General features: G+C 35.4%; 1 long non-coding RNA gene across 2 annotated transcripts in view; it reads left to right on the top strand.

Moving 5' to 3' along the window:
* Positions 1-21,222, top strand: part of LOC141574227 (uncharacterized) — a 280,600-nt gene that overhangs the window by 6,013 nt on the left and 253,365 nt on the right. The window contains exon 1 of one of the 2 annotated variants that reach the window (XR_012501069.1): positions 6,475-10,557. The exons of the other annotated variant lie outside the window; for it this stretch is intronic. This is a non-coding gene — a long non-coding RNA (uncharacterized LOC141574227). Of the gene's footprint in view, positions 1-6,474; positions 10,558-21,222 lie in introns of those variants that run through there. 2 annotated transcript variants of the gene reach the window in all.

Below are 21,222 nucleotides of genomic sequence, written 5' to 3'. Positions count from 1 at the left end.
AAAATAGTTAAAAACTAGATTGAACTAAGGTACAATTACAGATTGTGATACAAATTACTGTTCCTCTTTCTCAATATTATCTTGTCCATTAAATTTTAAACTATAACATTCTACCCCAGTGTAATGATGCTCATCTTTTTTGACACAGATAAACATATTTACCACTGTTACACAGAAATTTTCAATTTATGCATCATTTGCACAGTATTATACTTTAGTTTAATAATACAATTGAAATACCTTTGAATTTTTTAAAAAGCCCTAGAGAAACCATAAATTCTGAGGGAAAAAAATGAAACTTAAAAGATAAGATTAGTCTTTTTTAGTGTCCATGAAGGGATAATGTGCATACATGAGAAGATATGAAAAATACGCTTATTTGTCACAATTTTTTGGTTTTAAAACTCAGTTCGAGTAAACTGGAGAAGGTTTTATTCTGAGTCCCTTTGGGTGATAAATTTAATAGCTCATAAAATCTTGGAGATGCCATTTTAGGACACGGCATAAATATTTGTAAGATTCTTGCCTTAAAGTAAGAACTAAAAAGTTTCTCGGAGGAAATGCATTTCTGTCACAGTTAAGAGCATTCTAAAATAATCTGTTTTAAAGTAAACATACAATATAGAGTGTTTGGTGCTTGGCTGTTTTGTATTCAAATATAAATATGAGTGCCCTGAAATTACTGAGACTTGCCAGCTTCAGCAGTCAAAAATCTCCCACTTGGGCATGTATTCCTTTAACCACAGTAAAAACTAAGGTATGCGCTCTGAAAGAAAGTATATATACATATATATATCATCAAATAGAGCCACCCAACTTTATCTTTGAATATGGGTAGGTCTAGTGTGGTCAAATGACATGCCTATGATCAAATTCATAAAAGCCAGGAAATAGTTGTAAGCAGTTAAAGAATAATTACTTTTCAGTTGGCCCCTCTGCTTCTTCTGGTTTTGTATTAAACTGTGATTATGATAATTATCTGTGGGGTGACTGCTGGGGGTTCAAATTCCAACTTGACTACTTACAAATCACGTGATCTTGAGAAAATTACTTTAACCACTCTCTGCCTCAATTTTTTTTCACCTGTAAATTGAGGATAGAACAGTATTTACCTCCTAGGATTGTTATGAAGTTTAAATGATTTAAAACCTCTTTGAACAATGCCTAGAATGAAAATCGTACATTCACATGGACCCTGCACATATGCATAATCATCTTCTACCTCTCCTGTGATGACAAAGTTCCTTTAAAGCCTTTATTTGTGCTTCTGTTATTTTTTTTTTTTACACAAATATTCAAAGAAGCTTTATTTTGAGTAGCCAGAATATGTCATCAATCCAGATAATCTTGAGTGGATGAATGGCCAACAATCCATGGCACGTACGTACTCAACAAGAAGAAGGAACAAAGTGTTGATAAACACAGCAACTCGGATGACTCTCAGTGAAATAAACCAACACCGAAAGTTAAATACTATATTATTCCATTTATATAACATTTTGAAATGTAAACACTGCTGGGAGTTAGGAAGGGGGACTGAGTAGGGGAAGGTGAGTATGATTATAAAAGGTCAACACAAGGGATTCTTGCAATCATGGGGCTCTTCATTTCTTGACTGTTGATGGATATGTGAACCTACAGTTGTGCTAGTACTAAATAGAACTAAACACTGCCCCCCACCCCATGCATGTTCACATAAACATGCCCAAATGAGTACAGGTAAAATCAGTGAAATCAGAATGAACTGTTATTTATTGTATCCATTCAATATCTTCATATTTTGCAAAATGTTATTATAATTTGGGGAAATAGATGGGGAAAGTGAATACGGGATTTGTATATTACTTCTTAAAACTATATATGAACTGTATTACCATTGCATTTGAATATACAACTTTCTCCATAAGAATTTCAGTTAAAAGAATGGGGAAGAGGGAGTCTGTTTGGTATTGGAAAATATCAACAATCCATGTGTAGGATTACACATGTTGAAAATGGAAAAATTTGAAAAATGGACTACCATATAAAAATACACATAAAATAGAACTTGAACACAATCATAAGAATCCAAAAGACATCTGAGAGATCACCTCATCTAGTAATGAGTTCAGGGTATATGTTTTGTTACTCCATGACAAAATGAGAACTATATGGACAATGGTGATGGTGTGTTTGTGTGATATTGGCATAAATTTCCTGACTGTTGTAACTTAAAGAAACTGTTCTTTATTCTAAGATTATACCCTTCCTACCTTTTGATGTTGTAATTAACTTTCTTTTACAAAATAATAGTAATAGTGGTTGTTTTGTAATGTCTTTCCTTGACACAAATGAAAAGGTGATAAACTTAAGAAAAAGCAAATTAAGTGGGTATGAAGACAATCCCCTACCCCAGAAAAAAGAAGAAAAAGGGCAGGAAAAATAAATGACATTAATACCAGAAAGAAAAAATCAATGTGCACCATTGATCACATGCACAGAATTTCCCTGCAGGAGGAGTTCTCATGTTTTGAGGCTGACTTATGCTTTGGGAGGTTACACTGCATGTATATTGGTTCCTTTCAACAGCAACGTTCTGATGTTCACTGAGATATTCTATGATTTAAAAGTTTCCTATATTCTTTGTACTCAAGTATTTTCTTCCCTTACAAATTTGCGTAGTATTTAGAATTGGATGCTAGCTAAAATTGTGTTCATAAGTTCATAGGATTTATCTTCTGACTGAGTCATTTTTAATAGGGAGAACATTCTGGAAAGTTTTCTACATTTGTTATTTTTACATCATTTCTCACCATTACTACTTTTTAGATGATTGTTTAAACCTAAGTTATTAGGGACAATTTTAATACACAAGGCATGCTTATGAAATTATCTTGGGAGTAAGCTGACTGAAATACTCAGTGCTGTTTTCCATCAACTCATTCTTCACCAGACGCTCATAAGCAAGAGCTTTCCCTTTGGGTGACTGCCACTCCCTCTGAATGCCTTTCTTCATGTCCTAGTGCTTCTGCATCTGATCCTTATGACCCCAAACCAGTACATGGTAGCATGACCCGGACTCTTCCCTTGTTTCCTTTATCTTTTCAAACCGTATGATGGGTCATCATTAAAATCGTCTTCTTTGAGGTTGATTCTTTTATTCTGAGGACATTTGCAAACTCAGTACACTACAGCTCCTCATCCAGCACCTTGACATTTCCCAGGGTAGAGCCTGAGAACTCAAGGCACGTGGGTGAACTCAAACAAGAAAATGCTCCAGAGGACTCTGGATCTTGGGATGGTAAACACCCAGACATGCACATGCACACCGGTTTAGTTTTAACCTCCATTCATACATCACAGCCTACATGTTGGACAGAGTTAGTTCAAGTATTATATAAATTGATAGAGCTCAGTTTTCCTCTTGGTAGAGTGTCATGGATTTATTATCAAGCCTGCATTATGAACACAGTAGATGTTTTGGAAGTAAACCATACATTGAAAATATAGATATTATCAGTGATAATGGATAGCCAGGAAAAAGTATTTAGATGAATGCTTGCAGCATCAAAATTCCCAAACTGGATTTCTTCACTTAAGAAAAATATGATTTCCAAGTGAGTATACTGGGGAAGAGTTTATCCTCAGAATATCTGTCATGAAATTACCAAAGAGTCAGTCTGTCAAGCTTTATGTCAAAGTAATAACTTGGCTTGTCCCCCTACATAGTATATACAACTTTCTCATGAGTTAATCCCAAAATGAACTCTGCCATTTTGCAGTTTAAAAAAGTAGCCAGTTTTACAACTAGGTATACTTAAAATATTTTTGTGAAGATTCTATATATTGTGTTTTATCACAGTCATCCACTATATATTTTGTATTATTGTAGTCATCCATTCAGTTGAAAACTGATTTGGCAAAATAGTTATCATGGTAATTCTTTTTGGTCTACCAGAGACCATATTTCTGATCCACATAATGGTTAGTCTCTTTCTTGCTTGCTTGCCTTTGTCCATGCCCTCTGCTAAAGATCATCAGAAATACATGTGTAGTTGAACAATTTTGATGTATTGCACTTTTAACAAGGTACCACACCACTGGGTACTGGGTAACATCTAAGTAACGAAGTGTTAGAGAGGATTTATTGTAGAATTTGGGCTCTACGTGGTAGGTGTTTTGGGGAGAGTTTAGAAAAGCTAGACTTTGTTCTGAATTGGACCCCATCAGGAAGTGTGGGTACCATGATTCGGTATTTTAAGAGATCCTATCTAGAAAGAAAGAATAACAGAGTGAGGCTAAAGCTGCAACTCATAAGCAGCCATTACTCATGAGGCAGGAAAGACGGGGTGTTGGGCTTTTTTTGTAGTTTATACAATCTTTATGTTCAGTCATGTATAGGGATTGGTGTTGCTTTTTGTCTTGCTCCATGGCAGCCACAGCGTGGCCTTGTCTGACATTGATGTAAAATTCTGTAAAATTGTTCTGTAAAATTATGTTCATAAGAGAACACCAAGACCTCACTGTGAGTACCAGGTAACCTCCTAGCAACATTAGGGTCCAGCTAATAGTATTAGACCAGCACCTAATGTTAAAGATAGCTTTTCTTTTTTTTTAGCATACTTACTTCCTGTATCTTCCTTCCATTTCTAAAAGATAAGGACACCTAGTTTCAAGGCCACATCGTCCTCCTTTTTCAGTTATTGTCTTCCCCATGCCATGCGAGAGGTTTCAGCAGAAATGATGAAGTTATTTCAGACTCCCTTCTTAAGTGGCAGAGCCCTCTGCTCAATGGTTCTCTAGTTAATAATTCTTTCTCATAGTGACATGAGTTTCATTACCTGTCCAGGCCTCTTACTTGTCATCCTGCAGGATGGGGATTTGTATATGATTAAAACTGATCAGAGAGCTACAATATCAAGTGTTCTATCTCTGAAATAATTACTTTGAGTGTCTATTATCTTGAACTGCCATGATGGTTAAATTTTATGGTTAACTTAGCTAGGCTGTGGTGCCCAATTGTTTGGCCTAATTAAACACTAGTCTAGATATTTCTATGAAGATATTTCATAGATGTGATTAACATATAACTAGTAAAATGTTAAGTAATAGAGAATGCCCCTGATAATGTGGGTGGGCCTCATCCAATCAGTTGACAGTCTTAAAAGCAAAAACTGAGTTTTCTCAGAAAAGAATGAATTCTACCTCAAGACTATACTATAGAAATCTTGCCTGAGTTTCCAGTTTCTTTCCCTACAAATTTCAAGCTTGGGGGCCTCCTACAATTAAAACAAATTTCTTAATATACATGTACACATATCCTATTGGTTCTGTTTGCCTGGAGAACCCTGATACTATAACTACTATTTAGCATTTTATAATTGTGATTTTTATATACTTAAGTGCATAATTCAGATATTGAGTGCAGGGAATTTTATATTCTTCACAACTATGCCCTATGAATACTTACTGAACAAATCAATGAAAATTTGGTGACACTTTCCCCATAACTTAAAATGCTCTTTATTTCATTAGTCTTCGCTGATGGCTAAAGGACCTCAGGGTCAGCTTAGTTTTTCTAAGTCAATAGTCATTTATATGTTAATTTAAAATGCAGACATTATCTGTATTTTGAGTAAGACTTGATATAGGAGCTAGGTTAAAAATAAGTGGGTTTTCTCTGAAAACTGAAATTGAAATATTTGAAAATGCAATCAGGCTTCTCATCTTACGGCCTAATCTACTCCATTTGTTAACGTATGCAATGGAGAAGTAGTCTACTCCTAATTTATATGTATGACCAGGGGCAGAAGCTTGGAGTAGTATTTAGATGTCGCATAGTAGATATTTTGAACTGGCCACCACCTCCAAATGGGTTTTGGTTATCACTACATGGACTTGATTTTTATTTTCTATTTATATGCATCGTCCCAACTTCAGTCTTTTTGGCTATTTCATGCATCCAATTTTAATATAAATTTCAAAAGTGATAGTTGTTTGAGGTCCCATAATCTAAAGTTTTTAGAAACTCAGGCTATGAGATGGCAGAAATTTATTTTGGTTCTATGTTCAACTTTATTAGCATGCTTGATTGAGACTGGACAGATCATGACACACCATCTTTACATTTTTTTCTCATACTCCCAACATTGATGGTAGAGTGTTCTTTGTCTTTTGCCCATTATCTTAATGTCTTAGTAGAAGTTCCTTATGTCAGAGGAACAGCTATTTTATTCAGAATTTGGGAAAAAAAAATAATGTAATCATTGAAACCTGAATTTTTAGGATCTTGGCCATCAAGGATAAATGGAATTCTTATAACTTCTATTACAGTGACTCCTGGGTTTTCTAGATTCTGTCATTTCTGAATTTACTTCCTACACCTAATTCTTCAGCTTTTGCAAGGTAAGAGCTGCACTTTGTGTGGCCAAAATGCATTCTTTCCCGAGGACCAGATAATATTTTGCCCAGTCTGTGCTCTCTGCCTTTCCCTCATCTAACTACTTCAGAATAAGACATGGATTTTACACACACACACACACGCATCTTGTGGCTGGCTCTGTGGTTCTGGAGCACTTTGTACTACCCTTATCTCCGCTATCAGCACACTGTACAGCTACTGTACACACTTGCCTCCCCTCCACCCCACAAGCTCCGTGTTCAGTGTTCTATAAGTCACTCGTGGCTAGCAAGGAGCCTGATGCGTTGCAGTAAATTGAGAATCTGAGCTTTGACAATCACTTTTCATTCAGGGTGGAGAAAAAGAAGGCAAGGGTGTTGAGTGGCCAAATGCTAGTGAGGTGATCTTTATGAGCTAGTGAGCTTTATGAAATATTTGAGCAATTCTAATTCCTAATTTGTTTTTTTCTAGCCTCACTTCTAGTTGTAACTTGAATTCAATGTAGTATTTTTCTATTTTAACAAAAATATAATTTAAGCAGTGAATTTACACAGTCTATGCTTATTAAGAAAATTCCAAAAAATGAAGAACCCATGTCATTTTTACACTATGAACTGTGGCCCTGAAGTTTATGTATGTTTTCATTGCAAAAAATCATCTGCTCTAGTATTTAAGTGATAAAAACAAAATATTTGAAAGCTATGAGCCAAATATAAAATTATATATAAATGCATGTATATTTTGCAATCATATATGTATGTTTGTGTATATATGAGTTTGTGTATATGTGTTTGTATGTGTATATAAAATGGTACATATTTCACAGGGTCATTGTGAAGATTAAATATAAAGAGCTTTATATAGTGCCTAGAACACAAAAAATGCTATATAAATTTTGTTAATAGTATGATCATCAATGATTTATAAATCTGTTTCGATTGAGAAAAATGTTTTTTCTCTTCATTCCTTCAGAAAGTAAGAGATAAAATATTATGTTTTAGTCATCAAAGCTACTAGGGTGTAGTGACAGTTTGTGTTTTGGGAGTTATGAGACGAAAGTGGCATCCATGTGAGGTCAAGCCAAAAAAAATTATGCATCAGTGAGTGCAGTCAAAAAGCCATCACCCTGGCATCCTTTGGCCAGAGGAGAGTGTTCTCTCTGGGGTCACACTCAAGCCGGGGCTTGAACTCCAGTGGCAATCTTTTGTTGGTCTTTTTAAGTTTCAGAATAGCTGCTATGCGTCTCCTGGAACTTAAAACCTTTTTGAGATTTTCATCTAAAATTAGTTTTCTAGAAAACTCACCCCAGTTTCATTTCTCTTGATGTATTTTTTTTCTTTCCCTCTCAAGCAATTGAGATAAAATTCTAGAATTCCAAATATTTTATTACTTCCACAGGTGTCTCTAGCCACACTCTACACCTTTCATTTCTACATTCTCACGAGCATGCTTTTTCTACTATATTTCACTTAATGGCGTGTTTGCTCAAAAGACTAAAGACAATGAATGGTCACTATAATAAAAATTTAGTTTAAGGGGAATAAATGTGTTTGAATTCCTGATATTTATATCTTATGAACTTAAAAGTATATTTTGCAAAATTTGATCATCTTTCCATTTCTTTCCTCCTTAATAAAAATATAGACCCTGAATATAATTTTTTTTATTACCTTTTATATTCACAATTTTTATATTTCCAAAAACACAGCTGGACTTAACCTACTATTAATTATAAGTTGTACAGTGATTTATAATTTTTAAAGCTCTTTTGTGCTTTCATTCTTAGAGAGACGTTATGAGATCATCATGTCAGGGAATAATGCCCCACCCTTGTCTTTTTCTAAAATAGGGTAAAAATAGTTAAGCAACTTGACAGTGTTAAGCTTCCTAGTAAATATTACACAGTAATTCGGTCTTACATCATCAGTCTCCCAAGTGTATTCACTGCATCATTGTAACCTCCAATGCGGAAGAGGGCTTAATATAGAGAGATGATTTTGATTTAAAAGTAAAAGTGTACAAAAAGAAATTAAAATCCTAAAATTTAATAATTACCCTTGTCCTAGATTACCACTTTGTGTTAACAAGAGGAAGCAGAGTAAGAAGACCCTGCTTCTCCCAGCTTGCCCTTGTGAATTCTGAAATTCATCAGTATTAATGAGAGTCAGAATAGGAACAGAGGCCCATTTGTCTGGTGTAGTGAGAGATGAAGGAAAAGAGAAAGGAAATTTGAGGTTACCTATTCACCCAGTCTCTCATTCTGGAATCTTGGCAGGAAGCTGTCCTACGGGTGTTTTCATTCAGGGTGAGTAGGGGTCGAGGGGACCGTGGCCCTTTTGCCCACTGACTGACTTTCGTTAGCACTTTCCTCTGCCCCCATGCCCTCTTCTCCTGCAAAGAAGAATCCGTTGACCTTCACTGGCCCCCTCAGCACTAGCACTCTAGGTAATAATGACTTGTCTTATCTTCCATATCTATTCAGAGAAACTGGAGTTCTCTTATTAGATCAGCTGCTTTATATTGCTTCAGAAAACCCATTTTAGAAAAAAAAAAAAAAAAAAAGAACTGGGTCATTTTTGTGATCAGTTACTGATGACCAGCTCAAAATTTTCTCTGAGGCATACATTCAAAGTGATACATTTAAAGCCAAATTGTATTTAGAATATTTCTGTTCTATTAATTTTAACTATATAAGCAACACGCTAATTACATTGTCTTTGTTAATATTAAACATGTCATGTAAATCTAACTTTTCTTCATCACAACTTCAGTCTTGGCCCCTTTCTTCCTCCTTTAGAACCAGCTAGAGAAATAACTTCTCATGTGTATCTTCCTAGTATCTTTTTCTCATATTTGTATTGCATAAATGTACATAACTATAGAAAAGAGTATTGTTTTGTTTTTGACATAAAGCCCACTGTTCTGTAATTTGCTGGGCCCCCTCACACTGGACACTATAGCTTAAAAATCTCTCTATGCTAGAACATAAATATCTACCTCATTCTTTTTTCTATTGTATTTCATAATACAGTATCCTCTTCACTAATTGAATTGAGGTTATTTCCAGTTTTTACTCTTACAAGTAAAACTACAAAGCATCCTTGAATATGACTTAAGTTCAGATGCCAGTGTTTTTCAAGAATATGTATGGAGAAGTAAAACTCAGACTGTCAGGTTCACATAGTCTCATTTGTAACAGATGATACTAAATTTCCCCATAAAGTTACTATCACAAATAATATTCGATTAGCAGTGTTTATTTTCTACAGTCTGCAGTACATTTGATATAAAACTTCAAATTTTTACCAGTTCGATAAGTGAAAAACTGTTTCAGATTAATTCTTATTACTTTTTCCAAGGTGGGATAATCATAACGTCCTCTTTAAAATAATTTCATGTGATGCATTAGGTAAAACTCAAGTTGATACGTTAATTTTTTCTTTATTTCTAGTTCATTGTATTGCGCAGTCAGATGCCCTGGCTCAGGAACTGCTTTAAGACTCTTACTAGGGTAGAACACCCTCCTCTCACCACTGTTAATTGGTTTTTGAATCTGATTACTGATACAAATTGGATCAATAGTAAAAACACTAAGCAATTTATTTCATTTTCACAGTCCATTGCCAAGAAAAAAAAAAAAAAAGAAAACAGCTGATAAGTTCCCATGAAACCAAGAGGTTGTTCATCCTCTTAAGGAACAAGGCAAAAAAAAAAAAAAAAAAAAAAAAAAAAAAAAAAAAAATCCTAAGCGGACATAACTGACAACTTGTTAAAGAAGCCTTTCCTTCGAGTCAGTTGCTCAGGTCTGGGGTTGTGGGAAGTGTGTGAGCATATTCAGGCTCTCCCTGCACTTGCTATTGTATGTGGCTATCTGCTTTTAGTTAGGATAAAAGCCAGAGGTGAGCTTCAGGGCCTGGCAATTCCTGGGCTTGAACAATCAAATCGAGTTATTTTTAGCTCCAAGGATACACACACAGCTTCAGTGGCGGTGCTGCGATAGTGATAAAGAGGCCCAGTGGCCCAGAGATTCAGGCTTTGGAGCAGGAATAAAAAGAAAAGCCCTATCTCAACAGAGTGTCAGCGAAAGATGTGCTGAACTCTTCATTATCCACAGCGGTGCCAGCGCAGGGGAGCGGAAGTGGGCTCTGAAGTGCGTTCCGTGGACCAGCGTTCTAGTGGTATGTCGTAGTATTTATCCCCGGGAAAAGAAGGATGCATTTTATAACGGCAAGTGCTTTTCGCTGAATGAATGAATGATGTGGCTCCATAGTTGAGTTATTAAACCATGCTGAAATTGACACCAAAGAGTATATAAGCATTTTCATGTCATAGACCCTAGCCAGGTGGCTTTGTGTGAGAATTTAATCTCTAATTTTTTATTTACTCGTGTGTAAAATAGAGTTACTAATATGTCGCTGACAACTATGAGAGTCAGAAGAGCATGTAAATGTCATGTTGGGAAATCTCTCGACTACAGTTATGGATTTGTTCATTTATTAATCTAGTCAACAAATGGCTGTGAAGTATATAGTATGTTCCAGGAAAATATATATATATATTTACTTATTTGGATAAATGCTGGGAAGGAATGTAGGCTTAGCTATTATGTCAACCCGGAGCGAGGATCCTTACCCTAGAGGATGAATGCAAGGTAACTGAAGAGATTGATAAAGCAAGAGCCGGAAGATGAGCTCAAGTTATTGGAGCTAAGGGTCTGGGGGTGAAGAGGGCAGAAGCAGAGCAGCATTTCATGTAGAGAAAAAGAGCATGTGAAATGCCTTAGGTAAAAAAATTTACTAACTAGGAAGTTCCTAGAGCTTTTTAGTTATGTTTACGGTACGTTCCAACTCATATAATAAAATATACGTGTAATATAATTCAGGATATTTGTTCTAAAAGCCTTCATTTTAGAAAAAGAATATTAAAATGAGCTACTTCTTACTTGTATTACTTTGTTCTGGTGGCAGATGGAAGGCTTCTAATATCCTTAATTTATTTTCTGTTTTTACTCAGCAGTTTTATATGTACATATGTGCATTTGTTCTGTTTCTTAAAAACAAAAAATAAAATACCCTTTAGCACCTCCAGCCTATCTTCAGTAATAGCTGTATCTACAGCAGACTTAATTGGTCCCTTTCCCAAATGAAAACTTACATATAATTTTATAGGCATATTGAGTTAGTAATTCTAGTTGTATTCCTTTAACTACTATGTTACACAGGCCACTTTGTTCTTAGATACCTAATTAAAATATTTTTTTTCTGAGTGTAAAAATAATAGAGATATTATAGAACACTGATATGAGGCTAAAAATATAACATATTAAGTAAAGGTCGCATATACTACCACCCACCCAGAGTTAATGTTACTAACATTTTAGAGCACACATACATTTACAATCTTTATTTTTGTCCTAAACAAATATGTGTACTTAAGCAAAATGGAGATTGTTTGGAATATGCATGAAAGTATTAACCTCTTTCTAATATCTATAATATTTCTCCTGTTAAATATTTCTTAGAACTATTTTAATATCTAAAAAATACTTAACGAAGTTTAGCTAAACACGAAGCTCATTTAAAAATCTACCTAGTGATGAATATTTAAGTAGTCTCAGCTTCTTACTAATTTAAACAATGCTGTCATAAATCTCCATGTACATGAATGTTTGTTTGTTCCTGGCAATTCCTAGAAATTTAATTGCTAGACTAAAAATAATAATCTTGATACATATTGCCAAATTACCTCCCAGAAATAATACATAAATTTATGTTTCTACCAATAATGTCTTTGTGTTTTCACATATTTAACAGTAGGTAGTCACTTGTTTTAAAATTCCTCTGCCATTATGTTAGACTTCAGAATATATTCTTAAATTTCAATTTCTTGGATTAAAAGACTAAATTTAATTTTTGACATACAAAAGGTGTGCATAATTACCATATAAAACTTTGAGTTTGGAAATAAGTCTACACTGAAACCATTCACCACAATCTATGCCATAAACCTACCCACAACTACAGAAGTTTCTTCCCAACATATTATAATTATAATTTTTTATGATAAGAACAGTTAACATAAGATTTACACTCTTAGCAATGTATTGCATACTTAATACTTTGCTGACTTGTAAGCATTATGATGTACAGTAAATTTCTAGGACTTCTTCATTTTGTATAAACAAACTTTTTGTACTTGTCTAATATCTCCCCATTTACCCCTAACCTCAACCTGTGGAAACCCCCATTCTACTATGTCTCTGTGGATTTCACTATTTTGGATTCCTCGTATAAGTGGTATTTGTCCTCCTGTGTCGGGCTTATTTCACTTAGCATAATGTCCTCCAGGTTCATCTATGTTGTAACAAATGGCAGAATTTCCTTTTTATGGCTGAATAATATTCCATTTTATTTAACCATTTATTCATTGTAAACACTTAGATTATTTCCACATCTTGGCTATTGTGACTAGTGCTGCAGTGAACGTGGGGGTCCTAATATCTTTTTGAGATTCTGACTTCAGTTATTTTGGATAAATACTCAGAAATGGGATATAGGACCGCCAGATCATACAGTGGTTACATCATGTTTTTTGAGGACTCTACATACTGTTTTCCACAGTGGTTGAACCAGTTTACATTCCCACCAATAGTGACCAGGTATTCTAATATCTCCACATTATTTCCAACATTTGTTGTTTTTTGTTGTTGGTGGTATTATTTTAATAGCCGCCCTAACAGCTGTAAGGTAATATTATGATTTTGATTTGCATTTCCCGATGATTAGTGTTTGGTATTTGTCTGTCATCTTTGGAGAAACATCTATTCAGTTCCTTTGCCCATTTTTGAATTGGATTATTTATTAATTTTTGCTATTGAGTTGAGGTGTTCCTTATGTATTTTGGATATTACCCCTTTATCAGATATATGGTCTATAAATATTTTATCCCATTCTATAGGTTCTTTCATTTTGTTGGTTGTTTCCTGTGTTTTGCAGATGCTTTTTGGTTTGTATGATCTTACTTTTTTATTTTTGCTTTTGTTTGTCTGTGTTTTGATGTCATATCCTAGAAATAATTGCTTATGTCAATATCAAGACACTTTCTCTTTTAGGAAATTTATAATTGGGGATCTTATACTTAAGTCTTTAATCCATTTGAGTTCATTTTTGGGTTTGGTGTAGATATCCACTTTCCCAACACTGTTTATTAAAGACAATATTCTTTCCCCATTGTGTCTTCTTGGCACCATTGTGAAAAATGAGTTTGCTGAATATGCCTAGGTTTATTTCTAGGCTGTCTGATCAGTTCCTTTGGTCTATGTGTCTTTTTATGCCCATGGTCTACTATGTTGATTACTGAAGCATTGTAAAATATTATGAAATTAGGAAAAGTGATGCCTCTATCTTTATTCGTTTTCAAGGTTTTTACTTTGGCCATGCAGGGTGTTTTGTGATTTCATATGAATTTTAGGATTGTTCTTTCTATTTCTGTAAAGAACACCTTTGGGATTTTGATGGGAATAGCATTGAATCTGTAGATCACTTTGGTTAATGTGGACATTTTACTAATATTAATTCTTCCAGTCTATGAATGTTTATTTGTGAAGACTGACTGACTTTCCCCCTGTATTTATTTTTGCTTATATATGTTCTTTTGTGAGTTTTCTGTTATTTTCCCACTTTTCTTTCTGCTACTCATAATACTCTTATTGACTTATGAGTCCTGTACAGACAGAAGCTTTTAACATTTTTGTGTGCTATATTTGCAGAAAATGGTATTCTTAGTTATTGATTTTTGGTACTACAAATTGGGAAAGGAAGGACTGGTTGATAGATGGGGATAATAAACTATTTTGGTAAGAGTCCAGGGAGAAGAAGTTGAAGTGGGTGTTAAACCTTTACTCTGTACATTCACAGAAGTTCACTTCAGGTGAATCGAAGAGGTAAATGTAAAAGAAAATAAATTCATTAAATTAAGAAATCATAGGATAGTATCTTTGATCTAGAACTGGTGAAAGCCTTTTTAAGCATAAAGGGAATTAGAGAAATTTATAAGGAAAAAATTAAATTTGGCCACAGTAAAAAAAAAAAAAAAAAAGAGCCTATAGGTATAATATTCTTTTAAAAGATTTCTAATAGGAAATGACTTAAATATAAAGTCATAATAATGGTAGAACCAAACAACATACAAATACTATCTCTTTTCTGTAATCAGTACTTTAATCTCATACTCTTAAAATGTAGAACCATTTTTTTTTTCCTCTTTGGTAATTTGTTTATCAGCATCAAATAATAATATTTATTAAATAGCAACATGAACTCTTTTATATTTTTAAACAAAAATATTTACAGTTGAAATCACCCCCATGGGTGATTTTTGCTTGTTTTAGTTGATTTTCTTATGATCTCATTCTTTCTTTCTTTTTTTCAACATTTTTTTATTGAGTAATAGTCATTTTACAATGTTGTGTCAAATTCCAGTGTAGAGCACAATTTTTCAATTATACATGAACATACATATATTCATTGTCACATTTTTTTTTTTTTTTGCTGTGAGCTACCACAAGATCTTGTTTATATTTCCCTGTGCTATACAGTATATTCTTGTTTATGTAGTCTACATTTTGAAGTCCCAATCTGTCCCTTCCCACCCCTAGCCCCCTTGGCAACCACGAGTTTGTATTCTGTGTCTATGAGTCTGTTTCTGTTTTGTATTTATGTTCTTTTTTAGATTCCACATATGAGAGATCTCATATGGTATTTTTCTTTCTCTTTCTGGCTTACTTCACTTAGAATGACATTCTCCAGGGACATCCATGTTGCTGCAAATGGCGTTATGTTGTAGGTTTTTATGGTTGAGTAGTATTCCATTGTATAAATATACCGCTTCTTTATCCAGTCATCTGTTGATGGACATTTAGGCTGTTTCCATGTCTTGGCTATTGTAAATAGTGCTGCTATGAATATTGGGGTGCAGGTGCCTTTCTGAAGTAGGGTTCCTTCTGGATATATGCCCAGGAGTGGGATGACTGGGTCATACAGTAAGTCTATTCCTAGTCTTTTGAGGAATCTCCATACTGTTTTCCAAAGTGGCTGCACCAAACTGCATTCCCACCAGCAGTGTAGGAGGGTTCCCTTTTCTCCACAGCATCTCCAGCATTTGTCATTTGTGGACTTTGGAATGATGGCCATTCTGGCTGGTGTGAGGTGATACCTCATTGTAGTTTTGATTTGCATTTCTCTGATAATTAGTGATATTGAGCATTTTTTCGTGTGCCTATTGATCATTTGTATGTCTTCCTTGGCGAATTGCTTGTTTAGGTCTTCTGCCCATTTTTGGATTGGGTTGTTTGATTTTTTCTTATTAAGTTGTATGAGCTGCTTATATATTCTGAAGATCAAGTCTTTGTCGGTTTCATTTCCAAAAATTTTCTCCCATTCGGTAGGTTGTCATTTTGTTTTATTTATGGTTTCCTTTGCTGTGCAAAAGCTTGTAAGTTTAATTAGGTCCTATTTGTTTATTCTTGATTTTATTTCTATTGCTTGGGTAGACTGTCCTAGGAGAACAAGAACCATTTTTATAGTAAGATGTAATTCAAATATAATTGGAATTTCATATGTAAGAATGGCAATCCTTTAGAAGTAAACTTATATTTTGGTAGTGGTTTATTAAAGAAAGATACTGCCTTTCTTGTTGGCCTGGGCTTACTTCCAGAGAGCCCTTCTTCTGTTTGGCTTCTCTGGTGCTGAAGCACAGAGGATAGTGCCTACCATGGAGCCCACACTAATGTCACCCGTCTCCTCTGATGACTGATGACCAGAGCCCCAGTGTATTTCTTAGGCTCAAGGCTGATGTTCCTAGTTGCATATTAGAGCACCACCCCTGGATGTAAATTAATATGTCCCAAAGAGAAGTGATCATTCTTCCGCTCTAACTTGCTCCTCCTTTGTTATTTCTCTCTGTTAATGATACCATTGATCACGTAGATTCCTGTTCTCATTGTCCTTCTGCACTCCCCCTTGTGGACCATTGCACAGATCTAATTACTTCTCAATAATCATTTGTGATTCCATTTTAGGAACCTCCCAATTTTCTTCTTTTCATTTTTTAATGGTATTTATCGAGTTTGGTCACGTCTCATTGAACACTTCATTCTTCCAAGAACTTGCAAATTTGTCTTTTTATCTCTTTTCTTTCCCTTGTTCCAAAAGGGAGTTAGATGCTCAAAAGATATCTATAAAGAAAGCTTCCTTGTGTATTCTGGAACATTCACAACTATGAAGACAACTTTAAGAAAATGTGCTCTTTATACATCTCATTCAAACCTCCAGATCCCCTCACACATATTTTTTTTTAATCTTGGAAATTGTAAGTGTTTTTCCAAGCAGAAGTGGTTCTGCCAAGTAAGATGTAAGAGATGTATTAAAGGAATGACTGGGTGCCTGCCAATGATTGTGAAGGGCGAGAGGAGGGGAACATGAGAGGAAAGTTAATAGTATTCATCCTTTCCTCTACCTCCTGCTCAACTTTCATCTCTTCCCTCTTCTTTTTGGTCTTACACTTAACTCTTTAGATCAAGGAATGTAATTGTCTATACTCAGGACACTGGAAAGGGTTTAGATATAAATAAGCTGAAATTTAGCCAAATGTGGATCAAATACTGAAATGAGCCACTAAAACCAAGAAAATCTTTTAAATTACTTATACGTTGTCTTTTTATCTTTAGATTTGCCATAATCAGGTACTTCACAGATACAACTTCTCTTAAATAAGCTGTTTTTCTCCCCAAAGTAAGTCCACCCACCATGATTTTGCAGTGAAATTATTAGTAGAATAAAGAAGGGAGTATATATTTAAATACAGTTAAATCTTTCAAATCATATAGTTTCTTACTTATAAAGGCTTTTGGCTTATAAATATATCAAATTCTTTATAAACTAAACAACTTGATAGTTTGTCATATAGATGTAATTAAAATGAAATGGTTAATAATTTTCATTTATTACTCTATACTGGAGATTTTTCCTCTAAAATGGGAAGTAATGCTCAGTTTGATACAAACTTCTTAATAATAAAATTATTAATTATCTTGTATGAGTTTCTGTGGAATTTTTTAAGATAGAGTATCTAGACTTTCTTAAGAACAAATATGTTTGACAAAAAGAGGAAAGTGAAAATTTCCTTCAGAATAAAACTTAGAATTAATAGGATGTGATATTATTAAAGAATTTTTGTTTGGCATGTTTCAAAAGTGTATTTCTTTGGGGCAGCCACCCTATGAACATTGAGGAACTTAAGACAATCTCTCAAAGTATTTTATAGGAAGGAGGTCCCCCTTGCCTCTACCTAATAACTGGCCTTTGGTATTGTCTTAAAAGAATGGGGCTAAGCTGTCTTTTGCTTTTGTTCTTTGAGTCTCATGTTCTCATCATGATTGTGACAGGGTTTAATTTCCTCTAAGTCCTATAATAAAGCAAAAAAGGGAAGAGAAGCAAAAAATCATACAGAAGGAAAAACAATCTTTCATTTCCTTCTTAATACATACAGAACTATAGGGATTCATTTAGAAGCCCGATGGGAAATTCAATATAAGAAGGTATTTAAATAGAAATATATATATATATATATATATATATATATATATATATATATATATATATATATATACAATGCTCTGAATAACTACCACTTATTGAGGACCTGCTTTGTGCCCAGCACCATGCTGAGTACTTCACAGACAACATCTCTGTTAATCCTACCACAATTCTTTTCAATGCATTATGAAAGAAAAATGAGTATATGGCACCTAATAAAACAAATGAACTATACATTCAAATGATTTATTTAACTACACTTAGGGCAGTTATTGAATACCTCTATGCCAAGACTAGAAAAGTAGTCTGCCATGGTCCTCTGGTTCTTGAGAAAAAAATTATCGCAAAGAAAAACAAAGTTGTCGGTTGAATTTCAGCATAGGCAAGGAAAAGCAGACCTGGAAAAAACTGAAATGCTTTTTTTTCAACCGCCACCCCTGACTTTATCTGCCCAGCTCCCAGCTTCACACTGAACTCACCCTGATCTCCCCGTAGTAGAACTCCTGTCCGATAACTCCACCCCCTGAGTTCCCTCTTCACAGCACCTTCATGAAGCTTGTCTGCTCTGTGTCCTATTCTGTTAAAGCACTTTTACCTACCATTAACTGTGCCAGTGAACTAACTGGACAAACTAATCCTTGCTTTTGTGTTAGCAAGAAACAATAGCTTATAAGATATCCCTCCCAGGTAACAGGTAGCTTTCTCACTGAGTTCCTCTTGCCAGAGTGTCAAAGTATTTCTAGGAACCAAGAAAGGATGGTAAGGGAGCAACTTGAGGGCAGAGTAAAGTGGGCATTAAGTTTTCTTTAGACTCGCTTGTACATTGTTCACTGGGTTAATTGCCTTTCCTTGATTCAACAAGCATAGCAGCTTTCAAGTGCAAGGCTGGCTTTACGTGCTGGGGGCATAATGGTGAATAAGACTGCATTGCCCTTACACAGGCCCCACCGAGGTCTGGTAGATAGTTCTGTAAAGTGCTCAGAGGTGAATAAGATACAGACTCTATGCTCAAGAAATCTGCAGTCCCAGAAGCCATAGCTAAGATAGTTTGATGATGCTTTTTCTTCTTTATTTGTAGAGTTGGTCTTACATGGCATCAACACTGACCTCTACTTGCTCTTTAACAAAACACACTGAGGGCTGTTGAACCAGAACACCCAAATGTGCTTTACAAAACTGTCTTCTATGATCACTCTGTTAGGAATATAAATCTAAAGTAAGGTTCACAAACTTAAATATGCATAAGGACCCAATGGTTAAAAAAAAAATCCAGTGATATCAACTGACTATAAGACAAGATGGGCTGATGGGGACTGTGTTACATTAAAAAATATGTATATTATTTAATGACATTCAAATACAAAGCTTAGAAACACAGTGCCAGCCAACTGAAGCACAACCGAGAATCCCAGAATTTGATCTCCACGTCACTACCCTTTTATCTCTGATTGGTAGGACTGACTGTGATATTCAAAAGATGAAAGACCTTTAACAAATCAGTGATTATAGTTATGTTTATGGTTCCATTGGCTAACTACAGGCTAGCTTAAGATACGTTATATTACTCCGTTCAATAACACGCCTGCAATGTTCTAGATGCTTGGGACATGTTTGTGGTAAGCTAGATGAAAATATCTGTCATTGTGGGGTTTACATTCTAGCAAGGTAAATAACAAATGATTTTAAAAAGGACTCTGGCAAGAGAGAAAAATGGGACAGGTTAACGGCAAGTAGAAGATACTTAGAGAGGTTGTACATTTTTGTAGGAGATCAAGGAGAACATGTTGGAAAGTGGATTTGAGCCAGTTGTTCACAGTCATGATGGAGTCGCCATGCAGATGGTCAGATAGTGCACTCCAAGCTGAGGGAAGGACCACCTGGGAGGATAACCTGTGATTTTTCTGGGGCCTGCTCAGGTGGTATTTAAGGGGGCCAGTGGCTGGAGTGAAGTGAATGAGGGGTAAAGTGGTAAGGGCCTTATAAACCATCTTAAACTCTTGCTTTTCTCTTAAGTAAAATGAGAATTGGTACATGATTTTTTTTTTCCAGAGGAAATGATGTGGATTATGTTTTATGATGTTTGTTCCAGCTATGATGTTGAGGATAAACTCTCTATGAACAGAAGTGAACATATGTAGACAGTTTTGGAAGCTATTTTAATAATCCGGGCAAAAGATAATAGCTTATGAACTATTCCTCCTTGGTAACATGGAACATTCTCACAGAACTTCTCTGGTGATAAAGCATCAAGGTATTTCTAGGAATTGAAATGGCTCAGACAGTGGTGGTAGCTAGGATTTACAATTGTTGAAAACTTGACAAATCTACTCAGGTGGTAAATGACAGCCAGAGCGAGTTATAACCTGATGATGTGTGATTAACAGCTCTTGCATTGTTAGGGAAGAGGGAGGAAGGATGTTCCCAAAGCAGGAATGAGGACTAAGAAAAACAATACGTTGTCTTCAGACAGGGGCTGAACAAGGGCTGTGTGTGTAGCGGATGGCAACAGCCACTCCATAGGACAGTCATGGAGAAGCACAGTCCTCAGGAAAGAGCCAGATTTCAGTTTCAGAAAGAAAATACAGGGCATTTTAAGAGAGGAGGCTGAGAATGAATATAGAAGATTTTGGCTGCTGGTGAATCATATCTCAGAGGATGCAGTGGAAGTTTTTAGGAATTGATTAGGGATAGGAGAAAGATACAGAAGGGACAGGATGAACATATAATTTATCTTTCAAATAGGGCATTTCTTAAAGCAGTGGGGCACCACTGCTATGTGTTTCAGGATGACGGGCATACATAGGAAATATTTCAGGCCCGCCTGGATTCATGGTAAAAGTGGCAGCCCTCATTGTCTAATGAGGCTTAGAGTGTGAGAGCTGAAGGGTGCCCTGGAACCTGGGGCTTCTTTGAGTTACAGTTGTGAACAGGGTTAAAGGACCTAATGAGATTTGCCAATTTCAAGGCAGATAATAGTAAAGGAGTTGGAATGTAGAGAGGGAAGCCCCACATAGGAGTGGAGATCTCAATGACAAGCAGACGCGGCCTTACTTCAATCTGGAAGAATAGGAAAGGGGTTCGAGTAGAGGGAAGAGCAGAGGGCAAAGCTGCGGCCTTACTTCAATCTGGAAGAATAGGAAAGGGGTTCGAGTAGAGGGAAGAGCAGAGGGCAAAGCTTGGCATCACGGCCAGCGTGTCTGGAGTATAATGAACGAGGGGGGCTAGCTGAGTAAGGTAGACAGGAACTGG

The sequence above is a fragment of the Camelus bactrianus genome, chromosome 2, assembly GCF_048773025.1.
Source record: "Camelus bactrianus isolate YW-2024 breed Bactrian camel chromosome 2, ASM4877302v1, whole genome shotgun sequence".
Classification (NCBI taxonomy): domain Eukaryota; kingdom Metazoa; phylum Chordata; class Mammalia; order Artiodactyla; family Camelidae; genus Camelus; species Camelus bactrianus.
This window is presented reverse-complemented; position numbering and strand designations above follow the sequence as displayed.